The 18,186-nt window shown below is 38.5% G+C and overlaps 1 protein-coding gene across 8 annotated transcripts in view; it reads right to left on the bottom strand.

Moving 5' to 3' along the window:
• The window catches only part of TP63 (tumor protein p63), a 264,867-nt gene that overhangs the window by 145,408 nt on the left and 101,273 nt on the right, over nucleotides 1-18,186 (bottom strand). The window lies entirely within an intron of this gene.

Raw genomic sequence — 18,186 nt, forward strand, 5'->3', positions numbered from 1 at the left:
CATACTACAGTTTTCCTTAAAGTGACCTCAACTCTACTGTTTATGTATTCCCATATTCCTTTTGCTTGTTGGGCTTCGGCCAAATCAAGCTGTCTTTCCTCCATGATGCAATTCACCAAATTTGTATCTACACTTACATCAAGGAGTCTCAAAGTTATAGTGGATACATATGTTCTGTGGGTCCAGGGAATTTAAAATTTGCATTATGCTAGTGAGGCAAGTATTCTCTCTAAGCTTCACAATTTCCCATTCTCGTACATTGAATGTTTCATACAATTAAGCCTTTAATCTAACTAACTTAAATGGTTCTCTTCACCAAGAATTTTTACTGTCTTTCCCTTCTTTTTCATATAGCCAATATATTTCCTGAGCTCTCAAGTAGAAATGATCATTAGAATTCCTGCTGAAATTCATATTCTGGTGCTTACCATTTCTATCTTGATAGATAGAAATGTTTGTATCTTCTGTCCCAAAATAAACTGGGAGGTTTGGGAGATAAGAATATTCTCTTTGTCTATTCATTAATTCCCCAGATTTTCTCAAGTATGTCATCCACCAAATATTAACTAGATGGCATGAACACTAGCTACGTAATGCCTAAGAGTTATCCTTCATACAGAGTGTGTTGTGAATATTGCCCCTGAAGTTATAGAGCCCAGCAGTCAGTGCTGATGACTAAACTCTGGTCTGGTGTTCAAAGTCTTTTCTATTTATCCCTCAACAGGTATGATCATTCAAATCATTTATATCTAGTTCATTAATTTCATATCTGTCTCTCCCACCAACTCTATGTTATAGGTAGTAATAGACTCAGCATTTTTTTCAGCTCTTTTATTAAACCTACACCTAGAGCAAAATATCTTGAACTTAGTAAATAATTGGTAAATTATTGATGAATTGATAAGAACATAAGCTTAACAAACTTCATCATTTTGCCAAGGTAAAGATTCTTATGAACTGTCCTTACAATTGAAAAAACAGGTGTGCAATCTTGTTTAATAACATGTTACTGATAAAGACGTGTAGCCAACCAGTTAAGAAATATATTTAATTACTTCTTCTAAAGTATTACATTCCATCTTTATTTTTCAACTGATACAACCCAGAAGAGCTTTCTACATGTTTACAGGTGAATCACAGCTAGATATATCTGTTTTACAGTAGAAACTGGCTTACGCATTTTTTTCTCTATCATTATGACTGTGTCCCCTTGGGCAAGTCACTCTACCTACACTCGGACCCAAATTCCCTCATCCATAAAAATATGTTTTTGCTGAAACACTGAATTTTACCAGTGTTTCTCAAACAGCAGAATCAACTGGAAGGCTTATTGAAAGATCATTGCCCTCCCTCTCCTAGTTTCTGATTTAATAGATCTAGAGTAGAACCCAGGAATTTGGATTTCTTAATAAGCTCTTAAGTAAGGTTGATGCTGCTGACTTGAGACCACACTTTAAGAACCACTGAATTAAAATGTCTGAGAGTCTCAGGAGCTCTGACTTCATTATCATGCTGCAATTCAAACCCAGGTGTATCTAAGTGCATAGTTTTCATTAGCAGACTGGCAAAAGGAATATTTTATCGTCTTAGGATTACTGCTATTACTGAATGGCAGCCAAATAACTAAAATAATATTAATATGTAATAATTAAACTGAAATGTTTTCTTTGAATTCTTCAGTTTCTAAAAGAAATATGCTTCAACATTTGATTTTAACTTAAAGGAAATTTTATCCAGTTTCAAGTGGAAAAGGGTGGGCTAGACAGATTTTACAGAGTGCCAGCCTATCTTCAAATATTACCCTCTTTTTATGGAAATACAAGAATACAAATCTAAGCAAATTAATTTTTTTTCCTGTATCAGTAATTGCTCTACTTAAAATGAATAATTTCTGGTTGCAAAATTATCACATTCAAGAGTGTAACAGCAAAAACTACCACCCATGAAAACAGATAGAATGTAAGGTATTTTGTCGATTGCTTTGTAAGACTGAAAGACTGTCTTCTCTCAATTCTCTAAATAGCTTTTCTTCGGTATGTTACCAACAGCATCATCTTCATTTCACAGGTGGGGAAACTGAGGCTCAGAAACGTACCAGATTTAACCAAAATCACCCATAGTGAATGTCAGAATTGGATTCAAATGCAGGCAGTCATATACCTGCAGAGCTATAGCTCTTAATATATGTCCAATAGTGGAAGGAGAGGCAGGTTTAGAAAAACAGAAAACTGAGTTAGCCCTGACTCTCCCACAAACTCTAATGGAAACGTTGGAGGAGCCAATAGTAATCAACTTGGATCTTTGCTTTTCTATCCATTAGAAGAAGGCTGGACTAGGACTAGATCATGTCTACACTTCCTAAATTCAATAAACTAGATTATTTCAAGTTTTATAGATTAAAACTAAATTAAATAAACTGGTGACCAAAAGCAGGACAAGTGACTAATAGGATGGGTGTTGTTTCAAACAAATCAGATTCTCCTTAAGCCAGCATGCTAGGATTTCAACCTGATTGGTTTTTAAGAGGATGCAAGGTCAGAATCAGTTCCAGTGTTTCTGCTGAAATCCCTTTTTGTTTATCTGCCCTCTTCAACTTTGTCATCTTGAATGCATACACACTGAGCACAGTGTCTTAAGTAACATTGCTGAGGTTACACCAAAGACAGGTGTTAGGGGAACTATTTCCCCCTGGGCTATCATTTCCAGGTCTCACTCCTACAAAACCAAGGGAGGGGAGAGCAGGGAAAAGGTTTCTTTTCAGATTAAACACAGCAACTACAAACACTTTCCCCTAGGCAATAAATTCTCTGCCAGTGCATGCTGCAGTTTACCCAAACACCAAAGCAAAAAGCAAACAGACCCTTTTGTAATGGAGGAGTTGTCACCTGTCAAGTGATGTTTGTGAGTTTCTAGAGAAGAGAGAAAAAGAAAACCCTTTCCCTTATTTTATTAAGCAGACTGTTTATTCAAGGTTTGAAATGCATACTTGGGTTTAAGGTAAAGTCTCTGGCTTGGCACTCTTGAACAAAGTAATGCCTTCCGATTGGTTACACAGTACAAAGAACAGAACAGAAAAACAGTCTGCTCTTCAGGGGACACATGAATTTAGTCTAAACTCAGTGATTATTGAGCCACCTCATAAGCAACATGAGTACCTGCAAACCCATTTTCCAAAAATTAGAGTGCTTTTGCAATACAGAATATATGTTCCTGTTTGTTGCATTTGTGTTCATAGAACTAATACATAAAAGCTCTGTTGTTCAGTTGATCAGTCATGTCAGAATCTTTGCAACCCCATAGACTGCAGCATGCCAGGCTTCCTTGTCCTTCTCCATCCTGGACTTTGCTCAGACTCATGTCCATCGAGTTGGTGATGCCATCCTACCATCTCATCCCCTGTCATCCCCTTCTCCTCCTGCCTTCAATCTTTCCCAGCATCAGGGTGTCTTCCAATGAGTTTGCATCAGGTGGCCAAAGTACTGGAGCTTCAGCTTCAGCATCAGTCCTTCCAATGAATATTCAGCTCTGATTTCCTGTAGAATTGACTGATTTGATCTCCTTGTTGCCAAGGGACTCAAAAGTCTTCTCTAGTACCGCAGTTCAAAGGCATCAATTGTTTGGCACTCAGCCTTTTTTATTTTCCAGCTCTCACATCTGTACATGACTACTGGAAAAACCACAGCTTTGACTAGATGGACCTTTGTTGGCAAAGCAATGCCTCTGCTTTTTAATATGCTGTCTAGGTTGGTCATACCTTTCCTTCCAAAGAGCAAGCATCTTTTAATTTCATAACTGCAGTCACCATCCACAGTGATTTTGGAGCCCAAGAAAATAAAGTGTGCCACTGTTTACATCGTTTCCCCATCTATTTGCCAAGAAGTGATGGGACTACATGTCATGATCTTTGTTTTTTGAATGTTGAGTTTTAAGCCACCTTTTTCATTCTACTATTTCATTTTTATCAAAAGGCTCTTTAATTCCTCTTCACTTTCTGCCATAAGGGTGGTGTCATCTGTGTATCTGAGATTATTACTTTTCCCTGCAACCTCAATTCCAGCTTATGCTTCATCAAGCCCGGCATTTTGTATGATATACTCTGCATGCAAGTTAAATAAGCGGGATGACAATATCCCATCCTGACATACTCCTTCCCTAATTTGGAACCAGTCCATTGTTCCATGTCCGATTCTAACTATTGTTTCTTGATGTGCATACACATTTCTCAGGAGGCAGCTAAGGTGATCTGGTATTTCCATCTCTTTAAGAATTTTCCACAGTTTATTCTGATCCACACAATCAAAGGCTTTAGCATAGTCAATGAAGCAGATGCTTTTCTGGAATTCTCTAGCTTTTTCTATGATCCAACAGATGCTGGCAATCTGATTTCTGGTTCATCTGCCTTTTCTAATTCCAGTTTGAACATCTGGAAGTTCTTGGTTCACATATTGTTGAAGCCTAGCTTGAAGAATTTTGATCATTACCTTGCTAGCATGTGAAATGCAGAGAAGGCAATGGCAACCCATCCAGTACTCTTGCCTGGAAAATCCCATGGACAGAGAAGCCTGGTAGGCTGTAGTCCATGGGGTTGCGAAGAGTCAGACACGACTGAGCAACTTCACTTTCACTTTTTACTTTCATGGATTGGAGAAGAAAATGGCAACCCACTCCAGTGTTCTTGCCTGGAGAATCTCAGGGAGAGCGGAGCCTGGTGGGCTGCTGCCTATGGGATCACGCAGAGTTGGACACGACTGAAGTGACTTAGCAGCAGCAGCAGCATGTGAAATGAGTGCAAATATGCAGTAGTTTGAGCATCCTTTGACATTATCCTTCTTTGGGATTGGAATGAAAACTGATGATTGATGATTTTTTTAATGGCGACTTCACTTTTCACTTTCATGCATTGGAAAAGGAAATGGCAACCCACTCCAGTGTTCTTGCCTGGAGAATCCCAGGGATGGGGGAGCCTGGTGGGCTGCCGTCTATGGGGTTGCACAGAGTCAGACACGACTGAAGCAACTTAGCAGCAGCAGCAGCAGCAGCAGCAGCAGCAGCAGCAGCAGCAGCAGCAGCAGCAGCAAGGAGTAAGAGGGTTAGGGATACTAAAAGCAAGGTTTAGACGTGCCAGATAGCAGAGGAGAAAATAGGCCCATACCAATGTTCTGCATTAATCCTAAAGTAAAGTTTATAAATATACTCTGTATATCCCTCTTTTACCACCTCTTTCCTTACATGTTTCTCATTCCAATTAGGCCTACTCTTCCTGCTTATAGATGTACCATTCACTAATATGTCTTAGTCATCTACAGGCAACACTACTATCCATTGGTACTTAAAAATGTATAAAGAGGGATTATTTCATCTTGATTTGCAAACAACTGGGGCTTCCCTGGTGGCTCAGTGGTAAATAGTATTTTTACCAATGCAGGAACTGTGGGTTCGATTCCTGGGTCAGGAAGATCGCTGGAGAAGGAAATTGTATTCCACTTCAGCATTCTTACCTGGGGAAATCCCACAGACATAGGAGCCTGGTGGACTATAGTCCATGGTCTCATAAAGAGTCAGACACAACTCAGAGACTAAGCAACAACAACAGAAATTCCTTTAGGTGCTTGGACATATTTGCAATTTTTTAAAGCAGAGATTGTATAATCAAAATTGATTTCCACTTTATGGACAGTTTTGCACATTTGGTGTGAGTTGGGAAAAAAATTTATTAAAAGAAATTTGATAATATTTATCTATAACTGGTGTGCATATACTTTACTCAAAAATTATACTTCTAAGTAGCAAGAACAAAAAGTGTTTTGAATGCAAATATTCTTCTTAAAAATCTGTGAGTAGAAAAAGAGGTAAACAAATCATTATATACCTATATAATAATTTAAAATACAGTGATTAATGTTGTTTTGAAGATTAGTGGATAAGATATAAATGTTAACTATAGAAAGCAAAGAAAAAGAAGCAGATTACAAAATTTATATATGGCATGATCCAAATATGTCTTGCAAAATCTATTTCTTCTAAGAAAACAACTGGAAAAAAACACCTAAAATTTTCACAATTATTGTCTTTAGGTAGGGATTCTATATAGTTCTGATACTAACTTGTAAAATTCTTTTTAATTAATTAAAAATGTATTACTTTAATGATCAGGGTAATCTTTAAATTTGCCCTTTATTATAAAATGTAATGCATATGGACCTGTCTTACAGAGTTGTTGTGAAAATCAGCATAGATGGACAAGTAACAACAAAAATAATCATTTTTAATTGATAATATATTTATACTTCAATCAATTATAGTCAATTAATCATTCTGACTCATTGAAAAAGACTCTGATACTGGGAAAGATTGAAGGCAAAAGGAGAAGGGAGAGCAGAGGATAAGATGGCTAGACAGCATCACCAACTCAATAGACGTGAATATGAGCAAACTCCAGGAAATAGTGGAGGACAGAGGGGCCTGCTGCACTGCAGTCCATGGGGTCACAAAGAGTTGGACACTACTTAGTGACTGAACAGCAGCAACATATTTATAAGCCAGGAACTATGAATAAAAACAAATCAGATAATGAAAAAACTCATAATTCTTGAAGTTGCTGATCAATATTATATCCATCCATAGAAAACAGGAAGGAGAGGCTCATAGAGATTTTCAAGTTCACACAGCTAAGATTAGTAAAGACAGAATTCCAACTTTAGTATGTCTGATTACAAATCTTATGCTGTCTCCAGGGGATCTTCCCAACCTAGGGATTGAACCCAGGTCTCCTGTATTACAGGTGAATTCTTTACCACCTGCTGCTGCTGCTGCTAAGTCGCTTCAGTTGTGTCCGACTCTGTGCGACTCCAGAGATGGCAGCCCACCAGGCTCCACCGTCCCTGGGATTCTCCAGGCGAGAACACTGGAGTGGGTTGCCACTTCCTTCTCCAATGCATGAAAGTGAAAAGTCAAAGTGAAGTCGCTCAGTCGTGTCTGACCCTCAGTGACCCCATGGACTGCAGCCCTCCAGGCTCCTCCATCCATGGGATTTTCCAGGCAAGAGTAGTGGAGTGGGGTGCCATTGCCTTCTCCGACCTGAGCCACCAGGAAAGCCCAAGAAAGGTGGACTGGGTAGCCAATCCCTTCTGCAGGGGAATCTTCCTGACCTAGGGATGGAACCAGGCTCCCCTGCACTGCAGCTGAGCTACCAGGGAAGCCCCAGTGAATACTGGACTGGGTTGCCATGCCCTCCTCCAGGGGCTCTTCTGAACCCAGGGATCAAACCCTTGTCTCTTGTGCCTCCAGCACTGGCAGGCAGATTCCTTACCACTAGCGCCACCCGGGAAACCCCTGTATAAATCTACAGTGAGTAATAAATTATAAAGCCCTATATTAAATATCAGGTAGTCAGTCATCAAAGTGAAAAATAAAAGCCATTGTTTAAATCTGTCTGCACTTAACTCTACTGGTTTTCTAGAAGACCAGAAAATGGGGGGGAGGGGGAAGTGAGTGGGAATAGGAAGAGGCAGGAACCTGGGAAAGGGGCAAGGGGATGTGTAGGAGGAACACTAGGAGGATGGTGGTGAGGGCTGCTGTGGAAGTCTGAAGGAGATCAAGTAGAAAGAGAATGGAAGGGAAATAGCTTGATGTGAGCTCTTGACATTAGTGTCAGACTTAGAGTTGGGTAACACTGTGCATCTCTGGTACCTAAGAGACACAGACACATAGAAAATTACTGCTGTTTGTATTGTATAGCCTTTCTACATTTGAGCCAGGAGAAGATGTGTAAGGAAGAAGATTTAGAATGCTTGTGTGACTCATGTAGCAATGTACCCAGCCCCTGGCAGCTTGACTGGAGTGACTTACTTAAAAATGTTTTGTTCACACAGTATGTTCTTAACATGTATAACAAATGAATTTATTAAATGAAGACAAAAATATTGGCCTATCAAAGATTATTTTCATGCAATTCTATAATGTTGGAAAATAACTGCAGATGTTGTTCAGATTGAGTTATATGAGTCAATGTGTATGTGTGTGTGTGTTTCTGTGTGTGTGTGTTTCTGTGTGTGTATGTGTGTGTGTGTGTGTAAAGTTGGAGGGAGGAAATGATGAGGGAGGCATGGAGGGAATGTTTACAAACTTTTGTTCAATAAAAATTCATCAAATGAAAGTTCTGATGTGGTTTATGATTCTGCTTAGAAAATGCAAGTACTTCTTTTTCTTTGAAAAAAAAAATCATTCTGATGAATTAAAGGGTGCATGGAATTCTTTATTTTTTTCTGATACTATCCAATCAGAACTATAATTTTGGTACAAAGGAAGAAAAATTTCAATGATAAATATCCTGTTCAATAAAACAAACTATTTTCTTGAGTTCTTTAAAATGTATTTGACAGTTGAAAGTAAAAATTATACCACTGTCTGAGGTAGCATTCAAGATATATAGATGTAATATATATATGAAAACTATAACATCATGGGAAATGTTATGAAATCAATGTTATGGTAAATTTTCTGCATTCCATTTGAAGTGGTAAAATGTTAATTCTCAATAGACAGTGAAAATTATGAATAATTCAATCTCTAGAGCAATAGCTAAAAACTACTCAAAGAGATAGAGCCAGACCAAAATAGAACAATTAAAATCAAATACTAAAAACAGGTCAAATAATCTAAATGGTAGCGGAAAAAGAAAAACAGAACAAAGGACAAATAAATAAACATTAGAAGAGATCAAAGATCTCAATTCAGTAATATAAATGTTCAATAGAAACAACTTAAAAAGAAGAGCAAAATAAACCCAAAGAAGCAGAAGAAAATAAAATAAGATCAAAAATAATGAAGTTAAAAGCAGAAAGACAACAGAGAATATCCAAAAAGACGAAAAGCTGAGCTGGTTCTTTGAAAGATTGATACAACTGATAAGTTGCTAGCAAGACATAGAAACAGAGAACACAAATTACCAATATTAGAAATGAAACAAGAGGATATTACAGATCCCACAGATGTTGAAAGGGTATTAAGGGACTACACCAAACAATTCTGCACATATAAATTCAAAAACTTTGAATTTAACCAGTTCCCCTGTGGTTTATGAAAACTTAGCCAAGGTCTAATAGATCATTCAATAGTCCTATTACTACTAAAAACACTAAATTTGTAACGAAAGAACTCCCCCAAAATTAAACATTCAGGCCCAGATTGTTTCAATAGGAAATTCACCAAACAATAAGAAATAACATCAGCTCTACATAATCTTTCTCAGAATATAAAGGATGCCTCTCACAAAGCACAGGTAGAAAAATCACACTGAGGTTCATGAGCAATAGGATTGCCAAGATGAAAATGACCACACATCCTAACTAGTAATACCATCTTTCAATGTGGGCTTATCTTCATGGGCTTTAAACTGCAGTTTCTATCTAGCACAGTCCAAAAATTTTAAAGTATAAAGAATTCTACCTGGTTGTACCATTTTGGATATTACAAACAATGATGCAATGAAGCTTTCATTTATGTGTGTGTTTATGTATGTGTTCTTATATATACTTATGTACATGTTTTAAATCATTTCATAGAAAAATAGCCTAAAAGGGGCATTTACAGACCAAAGGGCATTTACAGACCAAAGGATAAGTACATTGAAAATTAAGTAAAAGAGAATAGGAAAATTGCCATCCAAATTTATACTTCTACTAGAAGTAAAAAGACTGTTTCCCAACAACCTTACCAGCACTGGATATCAATCATTTAAATTTTTGCTGATCAAATGGATGAATAAACTCATTGTTTCAACTCACCATTTTTTTTATTACTAGAAAAGTCGAACATTTCATGTCTATTAAATACCTCTGAACTACTTACACTCTTTGCCAAAAGGGGAGATTCATCTTTCTCTTATTTTTTTGGTCTGGGCCAAGCAGCTTGTAGGATCTTAGTTCCCTGACCAGGGATTGACCCCATTCCTCATGCAGTGGAAGAGTGGAATCCTACCCACTGGACTGTCAGGGCTTTGCAGAAACGTGGCCGAGAGGAGCTACCCCACACCCGAGGTCAGGGGCGGCGGCCCAGAGGAACAACCCCATGTCCAAGGAGCAGTGGCTGCGCAAGTGCAGGAGGGCTGAGAGGAGCTTTTCCATGTTCAAGGTCAGGAGGGGTGGACCTGAGGAGACACCCCTCATCAAAGGTAAGGGCAGCGGCTGTGCTTTGCTGGAGCAGCTGTGAAGAGATACCCCACGTCCAAGGTAGGAGAAACTCAAGTAAGATGGTAGGTGTTGCAAGAGGGCATCAGAGGGCAGACACACTGAAACCATACTCACAGAAAACTAGCCAATCTGATCACACGGACCACAGCCTTGTCTAACTCAATGAAATTAAGCCATGCCATGTGGGGCCACCCAAGATGGGTAGGTCATGGTGGAGAGGTCTGACAGAATGTGGTCCACTGCAGAAGGGAATGGCAAATCACTTCAGTATTCTTGCCTTGAGAACCCCATGAACAGTAGAAAAAGGCAAAATGATAGGATACTGAAAGAGGAACTCCCCAAGTCAGTAGGTGCCCAATATGCTACTGGAGATCAGTGGAGAAATAACTCCAGAAAGAATGAAGGGATGGAGCCAAAGCAAAAACAATACCCAGCTGTGGATGTGACTGGTGATTGAAGCAAGTTCCGATGCAGTAAAGAGCAATATTGCGTAGGAACCTGGAATGTTAGGTCCATGAATCAAGGCAAATTGGAAGTGGTCAAACAGGAGATGGCAAGAGTGAACGTCAAAATTCTAGGAATCAGCAAAGCAAAATAGACTGGAGTGGGTGAATTTAACTCAGATGACCATTGTATCTACTACTGTGGGCAGGAATCCCTTAGAAGACATGGAGTAGCCATCATGATCAACAAGAGTCCAAAATGCAGTACTTGGATGCAGTCTCAAAAACGACAGAATGATCTCTGTTCATTTCCAAGGCAAACCATTCAATATCACAGTAATCCAAGCCTATACTCCAACCAGTAACGCTGAAGAAGCTGAAGTTGAACGGTTCTATGAAGACCTACAAGACCTTTTAGAACTAACACCCAAAAAAGTTGTCCTTTTCATTATAGGGGACTGGAATGAAAAAGTAGGAAGTCAAGAAACACCTGGAGTAACAGGCAAATTTGGTCTTGGAATAGGGAATGAAGCAGGGCAAAGACTAATAGAATTTTGCCAAGAAAACGCACTGGTCATAGCAAACACCCTCTTCCAACAACACAAGAGAAGACTCTACACATGAACATCACCAGATGGTCAACACCAAAATCAGATTGATTATATTCTTTGTAGTCAAAGATGAAGAAGCTCTATACAGTCAACAGAAACAAGACCAGGAGCTGACTGTGGCTGAGATCATGAGCTCCTTATTGCCAAATTCAGACTTAAATTAAAAAAAGTAGGGAAAACCACTAGGCCATTCAGGTATGACCTAAATCAGATTCCTTATGATTATACAGTGGAAGTGAGAAATAGATTTAAGGGACTAGATCTGATAGAGTGCCTGGTGAACTATGGACTGAGGTTCATGACATTGTATATGAGACAGGAACAAGACCATCCCCATGGAAAAGAAATGCAAAAAGGCTAAATGGCTGTCTGGGGAGGCCTTACAAATAGCTGTGAAAAGAAGAGAAGGGAAAAGCAAAGGAGAAAATGAACGATATAAGCATATGAATGCAGAGTTCCAAAGAATAGCAAGGAGACATAAGAAAGGCTTCCTCAGTGATCAATGCAAAGAAATAGAGGAAAACAACAGAATGGGAAAGACTAGAGATCTCTCAAGAAAATTAGATATACCAAAGGAACATTTCATGCAAAGATGGGCTTGATAAAGGACAGAAATGGTATGGACCTAACAGAAGCAGAAGATATTAAGAAGAGGTGGCAAGAATACACAGAAGAACTATACAAAAAAGAGCTTCACAACCAAGATAATCACGGTGGTGTGATCACTCACCTAAAGCCAGATATTCTGGAATGTGAAGTCAAGTGGGTGTTAGAAAGCATCACTATGAACAAAGCTAGTGGAGGTGATGGAATTCCAGTTGAGCTATTTCAAATCCTGAAAGATGATGCTGTGAAAGTGCTTCACTCAATATGCCAGCAAATTTGGAAAAGTCAGCAGTGGCCACAGGACTGGAAAAGGTCAGTTCTCATTCCAGTCCCAAAGAAAGACAATGCCAAAGAATGCTCAAACTACTGCACAACTGCACTCATCTCACATGCTAGTAAAGTAATGCTCAAAATTCTCCATGCCATGCTTCAGCAATACATGAACTGTGAACTTCCAGATGTTCAAGCTGGTTTTAGAAAAGGCAGAGGAACCAGAGATCAAATTGCCAACATCTGCTAGATTATCAAAAAAGCAAGAGAGTTCCAGAAAAACATCTGTTTCTGCTTTACTGACTATGCCAAAGCCTTTGACTGTGTGGATCACACAATAAACTGTGGAAAATTCTGAAAGAGATGGGAATACCAGACCACCTGACCTGCCTCTTGAGAAACCTGTATGCAGGTCAGGAAGCAACAGTTAGAACTGGACATGGAACAACAGATTGGTTCCAAATAGGAAAAGGAGTATGTCAAGGCTGTATGTTGTCACCCTGCTTATTTAACTTCTATGCAGAGTACATCATGAGAAATGCTGGGCTGGCAGAAGCACAAGCTGGAATCAAGATTGCCAGGAGAAATATCAATAACCTCAGATATGCAGATAATACCACCCTTATGGCAGAAAGTGAAGAGGAACTAAAAGGCCTCTTGATGAAAGTGAAAGAGGAAAGTGAAAAAGTTGGCTTAAAGCTCAACATTCAGAAAACGAATATCATGGCATCCGGTCCCATCACTTCATGGCAAATAGATGGGGAAACAGTGGAAATGGTGTCAGACTATTTTTTTGGGTTCCAAAATCACTACAGATGCTGATTGCTTACTCCTTGGTAGAAAAGTTATTACCAACCTAGATAGCATATTGAAAAGCAGAGACATTACTTTGCCAACAAAGGTCCATCTAGTCAAGGCTATGGTTTTTCCAGTGGTCATGTATGGATGTGAGAGTTGGACTGTGAAGAAAGCTGAGTGCTGAAGAATTGATGCTTTTGAACTGTGGTGTTGGGGAAAACTCTTGAGAGTCCCTTGGACTGCAAGGAGATCCAACCAGTCCATTCTAAAGGAGATCAGTCCTAGGTGTTCTTTGGAAGGACTGATGCTAAAGCTGAAACTCCAATACTTTGGCCACATGGTGCGAAGAATTGACTCATTGGAAAAGACTCTGATGCTGGGAGGGATTGGGGGCTGGAGGAGAAGGGGACAACAGAGGATGTGATGACTGGATGGCATCACCAACTCAATGGACGTGGGTTTGGATGAACTCTGGGAGTTGGTGATGGACAGGTCGGCCTGGCGTGCTGCAATTCATGGGGTCGCAAAAAGTTGGACACAACTGAGCGACTGAACTGAACTTAAATATATATTCATATATATCTGAGTACTTTTCAAAAGTGATTTTGTACACACTTGCCTTCCTGCTATATTCTGGTCTTCTCAAGGCTAGAGACCATGATTTTTTCAGCTGTATTACAAAGAACATAGCATATATAGGAAAGCAAATTCTAAAGAAATATATATGGCTAGGTCTAGTATATATAATCTATTTGAAATCTGATGTAATATTGGGTTACAGAAGATACAGGGTATTATGCTATGTGCTGGGGCCTGTACTGTGGTTAGTTGCTCAGGCATGTCTGACTCTTTGCAACCCCAAGGACTGTAGCCCACCAAGCTCTTCTGTCCATGGGGATTCTTTAGGCAAGAATGCTGGAGTGGGTTGCCATGCCCTTCTCCAGGTTGCTGTGGCCTATGTCTTTCCAAACACAAAAGCACTATCTGTTTGTGGTATGTAGGGCTGAAGACTCTTCATTTATAACTGAATGCTCTAATAACAATTTACAAAAATGGATAGTCCTATGTATAATATGGTCTTTGGAATCCAGATGAATAAATCATGCACGTGTGCAGGATAAGCCACTTCAGTTGTGTCCAACCTTTTGTGATCCTATGGACTGGGGCCTGCCAGGCTCCTCTGTCTAAGGGATTCTCCAGGCAAGAACACTGGAATGGGTTGCCGTACCTTCTTCCAGGAGGTCTTCCCAACCCAGGGATTGAACCCACATCTCTTTACTTCCACTGCATTTTGGCAGGCCTGTTCTTTACCACTAGTGTCACCTGGGAAGCCCTGGAACAAATCATGGTCTTAGATAGTAATTTCTAAACATCCCTAGGGAGAAACCCAATTCAACTAAACAGGGTTTTCTTCAAAGTACAAAGACTAAAGAAACGCAAAAGTAAATGTCATACAGTTTCCCATCCATCATTCCAGGAAAACCTTTAAGTGTCGATATCATTATCTACCTCTTAAGGACATGACAGGCATGCTTAGACAGTTTATAAATTAGGCAAAGCTGAGATATAAAGTAATACAATAGACAAGAGAATGAAGAACTAATAAGGATCTTGGAAGCATAGCCTAAATTATAACACTTTTTTGAGAAATCTCATTCAATTCATTTGTTAATCCAATGTAGTTCATTCTTCAGTGACACTAAAATCATCCTAGTGAAGAAGGCACGTATTCTCTGCAAGTCAAGTTCTCTTTGTTCATAATAAGAGCAAAATATTATGACTCCACTTCATGACTAGTTTTTAAGATGAAGGTAGTTTTAAAAATCAATAAAAATGTGATGACATTCTCAATTTCAAGAGTTTTGTCCTTGATAATCTGACAAGTAATTTCATGTTCACAGATTCATATTTCTTGCATAGTGAGAAAATGTTTGGCATGGATCCCAAATGTTTTTTATTATATGCAAGAGAAAAGCAATTTATGTGCAGAGTTTTGTAACTATTTAGCTATTAACCTATACACAAAAAAGTGAAAATATGCTATCAAGTAATGAACTTAAAGAGCTTCACACCAGTTGCAACTGGCTCTCAGTTTAGAAGGATAAGGAATCTCAGTGGATATCAGTTCTTACTTTCTAAACCAGAGCACCAGTTACTATTACATCCTGAGCTAGTCCACCGTTTTGTCATTCATTTAGCTAAGGACTATCATTGTTATCTAGTCTTACCCATGTGGCCTCCTCACATGGATGCCTATGAAGATGTTGGAATGGTCCTAAGTCAAGGGAAAACCCAGGATTCATGCAGAACTATACTTTAATAGCAAGGCCTCAGTTCTTTGGAGAGAAAACAGAAAGACCACAGAGAAGCAAACGTATGTAATAAATTCAATCTCACTCTACTTGCACATTCCTTTCAACACCGTTGTTTCCAAATGATTTGTTTCCCATTCTGGCAAAACTCCATTTCATTTTGTTTTCCAGTTTTCCCTAAATCACTTCAATTCCCTGCTCCTTGCAAATGTTTCTATTCTGCTCTTATATCCTGATTTCTTGTTACCTTCAATCTGACACATTTAATTTCAAGCTCTAAGCTGCTGGTGAGTGATAGCAGCGCTCTGTTTCATTATTCCTGTTAGCAGTGGTGTCCTGTGCCTGCCTCCCCGGAGAAGAGAAAGGTATGGAGACTCTCTACTGTATGGCTATCTCTTGGTGGAAGAGTGGAGGCTTTCCCACACAGGTAAACCTTAATCTCATAGAAACAGAGGTACTCAAGAAGAAACAGAGGCCAGATTCTACTCAAATGCAATACCGTAGAAAAAGAATAAGAAAAGATTGCATCCAATAATGTGGGCAAAATACTGACACTGCTGATGACTATGCATATCATCCTAGCAAAGGGTTTTAACCACTTTTTGTTTTGATTTATTAAATTTAATTGATTTTTAATTATTGGTTCTATCAAAACAATGATAATAATTTCTAACTCATGAAGTTCCAGAAAGGATTAAATAAAATATTAGATGTGTTAACCATCATCTGATATTGAAGCCTAAGAAAATTTGTAACTCAGACATCTAAGGGGTACATTTAAATCACCTTCAAATGGAATACTCTCAGTTTCAATGAGCACCAGCATAAATGAGCATCAACAAAAATCAATTAAAAAGAATCAATATCAGGCATATAGATTCATAGCCAATGCTCAGGAAAAAAATTTTGAATACAAATGAATAATCCTTTCAAACTTTTCTTAAATAATAATAACCTAAAAAACAAGGCAGTGCCTTCTTAGCTAAATAAGACACGGCCACAAGAGCAATTATATCTATGAATTTTCTTGTCTTTCTCTCCTTCCTCCTTACCCTCTTAGGAGATCACTGTATAACTTAGCTGATTCTTCCTTAGATACTCCACTAGGTTTTCTCCAAAGTTTCCTTTAGCTCTTTTGTAAAAGCACCAAAAGTAAAAGTGTTATTTGCTCAATTATGTCTGACTCTTTATATAGACTGTAGCCTGCCAGGACCTTCTGTCTATGAAATTCTCCAGGCAATACTGCAGTGGGTAGCCATTCCCTTCTCCAGGGGATCTCCCCAACCCCGGGATCAAACCAGGGTCTCCTGCATTGCAGGAGGATTCTTTATCATCTGAGCCATCAGGGAAGCCCCCAAAGCACCAAAATAAACTTTAAATGACTGAATCTTTCTAACTCAAATGGCGAATCTGAGTACTTTCAAACAGAAGTGGGGAAACAATGGAGGTAAAGGAGCACAAAGCTTTTTATACTGATCTACTATAATCAAAATGGAAGGAATACAAGAGAAGAACAGGACAGAAAGTTTTGCTGTTGGGAATGTTGAAGCAGAGAATGGTTCCCTGATTGGTGGTATTCTAGAACTTTGCTACCCCATACACTACCAACTAGCTGCACGAAACAATTTAAATTTAAATTAACTAAAGTTACAATTAACTAAAGTTACAAATATGGCTCGTTTGCACTAGCCATATTTCACATGCCCAATGGATTCACATGGCTAATGGCTACTGTGTTGAACAATAGACATATAGGACATTACAGTCATTGAAAAAAAAATCTTTTGGACAGGGCTATCTTAAAGAGAACATTTTACCTTTTTAGATAACTTTCAAGTCTCATTATTATGACTTTAAAAATTCCCGAGGGCCTACTATGGGAAAACATGGCAAAAACAAAACAAAACAAAACAAAACTGTGTATAACAAAATATGACACTGGTCCCCTTCAGAGATAGAGAAAGAAATAATATATAATATTAATATTATATAATAAGTCTTATGACTAAAATTATACCTAGATTGCTTCTGTAGAATGATCTCTAATTCAGACTGGTAGAGAACAGTGATATGGAATCTTTTCCTAAAGAAGGTAAGGCAAGCTTGATGTTGAGGGATGGATAGGAAATGGCTAGATACAAGGAGGAAAAAATGAGACATTCTCAAGGAGAAAATGTCTAACAGCAAAGGAGAAACAGCATGGTACATTAAAAATCCATGTGCTTCAGTATGTGAGAAGATAATAATAACAGGAACTGTAAATGAAAATACTTCATTCTGCATTTTAAATTAAATAACTTTGACTTGCTTTTATGAGAAACAGAAAATCCCCGCCTGGAGAGAATGTAAGAAGACACAGAGCACCAACCTAGGCAAACCTATCAGTGTAAAAGGTGATATTATTCAATGAATTGGGACTATCCTAATTTCTAAATCACTGTTAAATCAGAATTTATATATTTATAAATATTTATGCTTAATTATCATACATTCCAAAGCTTTGAATTACTTAACCTTGGATTTACTGAGCAGTTTCTTTTCACTAGCTCAAGGATAATTGAGAACTGAATCCATATTAAGATGGAATGGGCCAATGAAGAAGTGTATTTTTCATTTATCAATTTGGTGACAAAATATCAGTGTATTTGTAAAATTACAACTTTCTATCTTTGGCCATTTTCTCTCCTTTTTCCCCCACCTCCTCTTCTTCCAATATTAAAAGTACAATCTATATGAAAAAATATACAGTGAGAATTCCAGTAAAATCTTACATTGAATCAGAAAGGCAAGGGTATACCAAAACATCTTTCATCTGTACCACTCCTTCAAATGAAGTTACCTGGTAATCATCCCCACCTCCAAAAGAGAAAGGCATGGTACATTATAAGGCGCTCTGTTTAATTACATCAGCAGACACTCTATGACACCCCACCCTCTTTCTAGTTCTTTTAGTTTC

This window comes from Ovis aries, chromosome 1 (genome assembly GCF_016772045.2).
Source record: "Ovis aries strain OAR_USU_Benz2616 breed Rambouillet chromosome 1, ARS-UI_Ramb_v3.0, whole genome shotgun sequence".
NCBI lineage: Eukaryota > Metazoa > Chordata > Mammalia > Artiodactyla > Bovidae > Ovis > Ovis aries.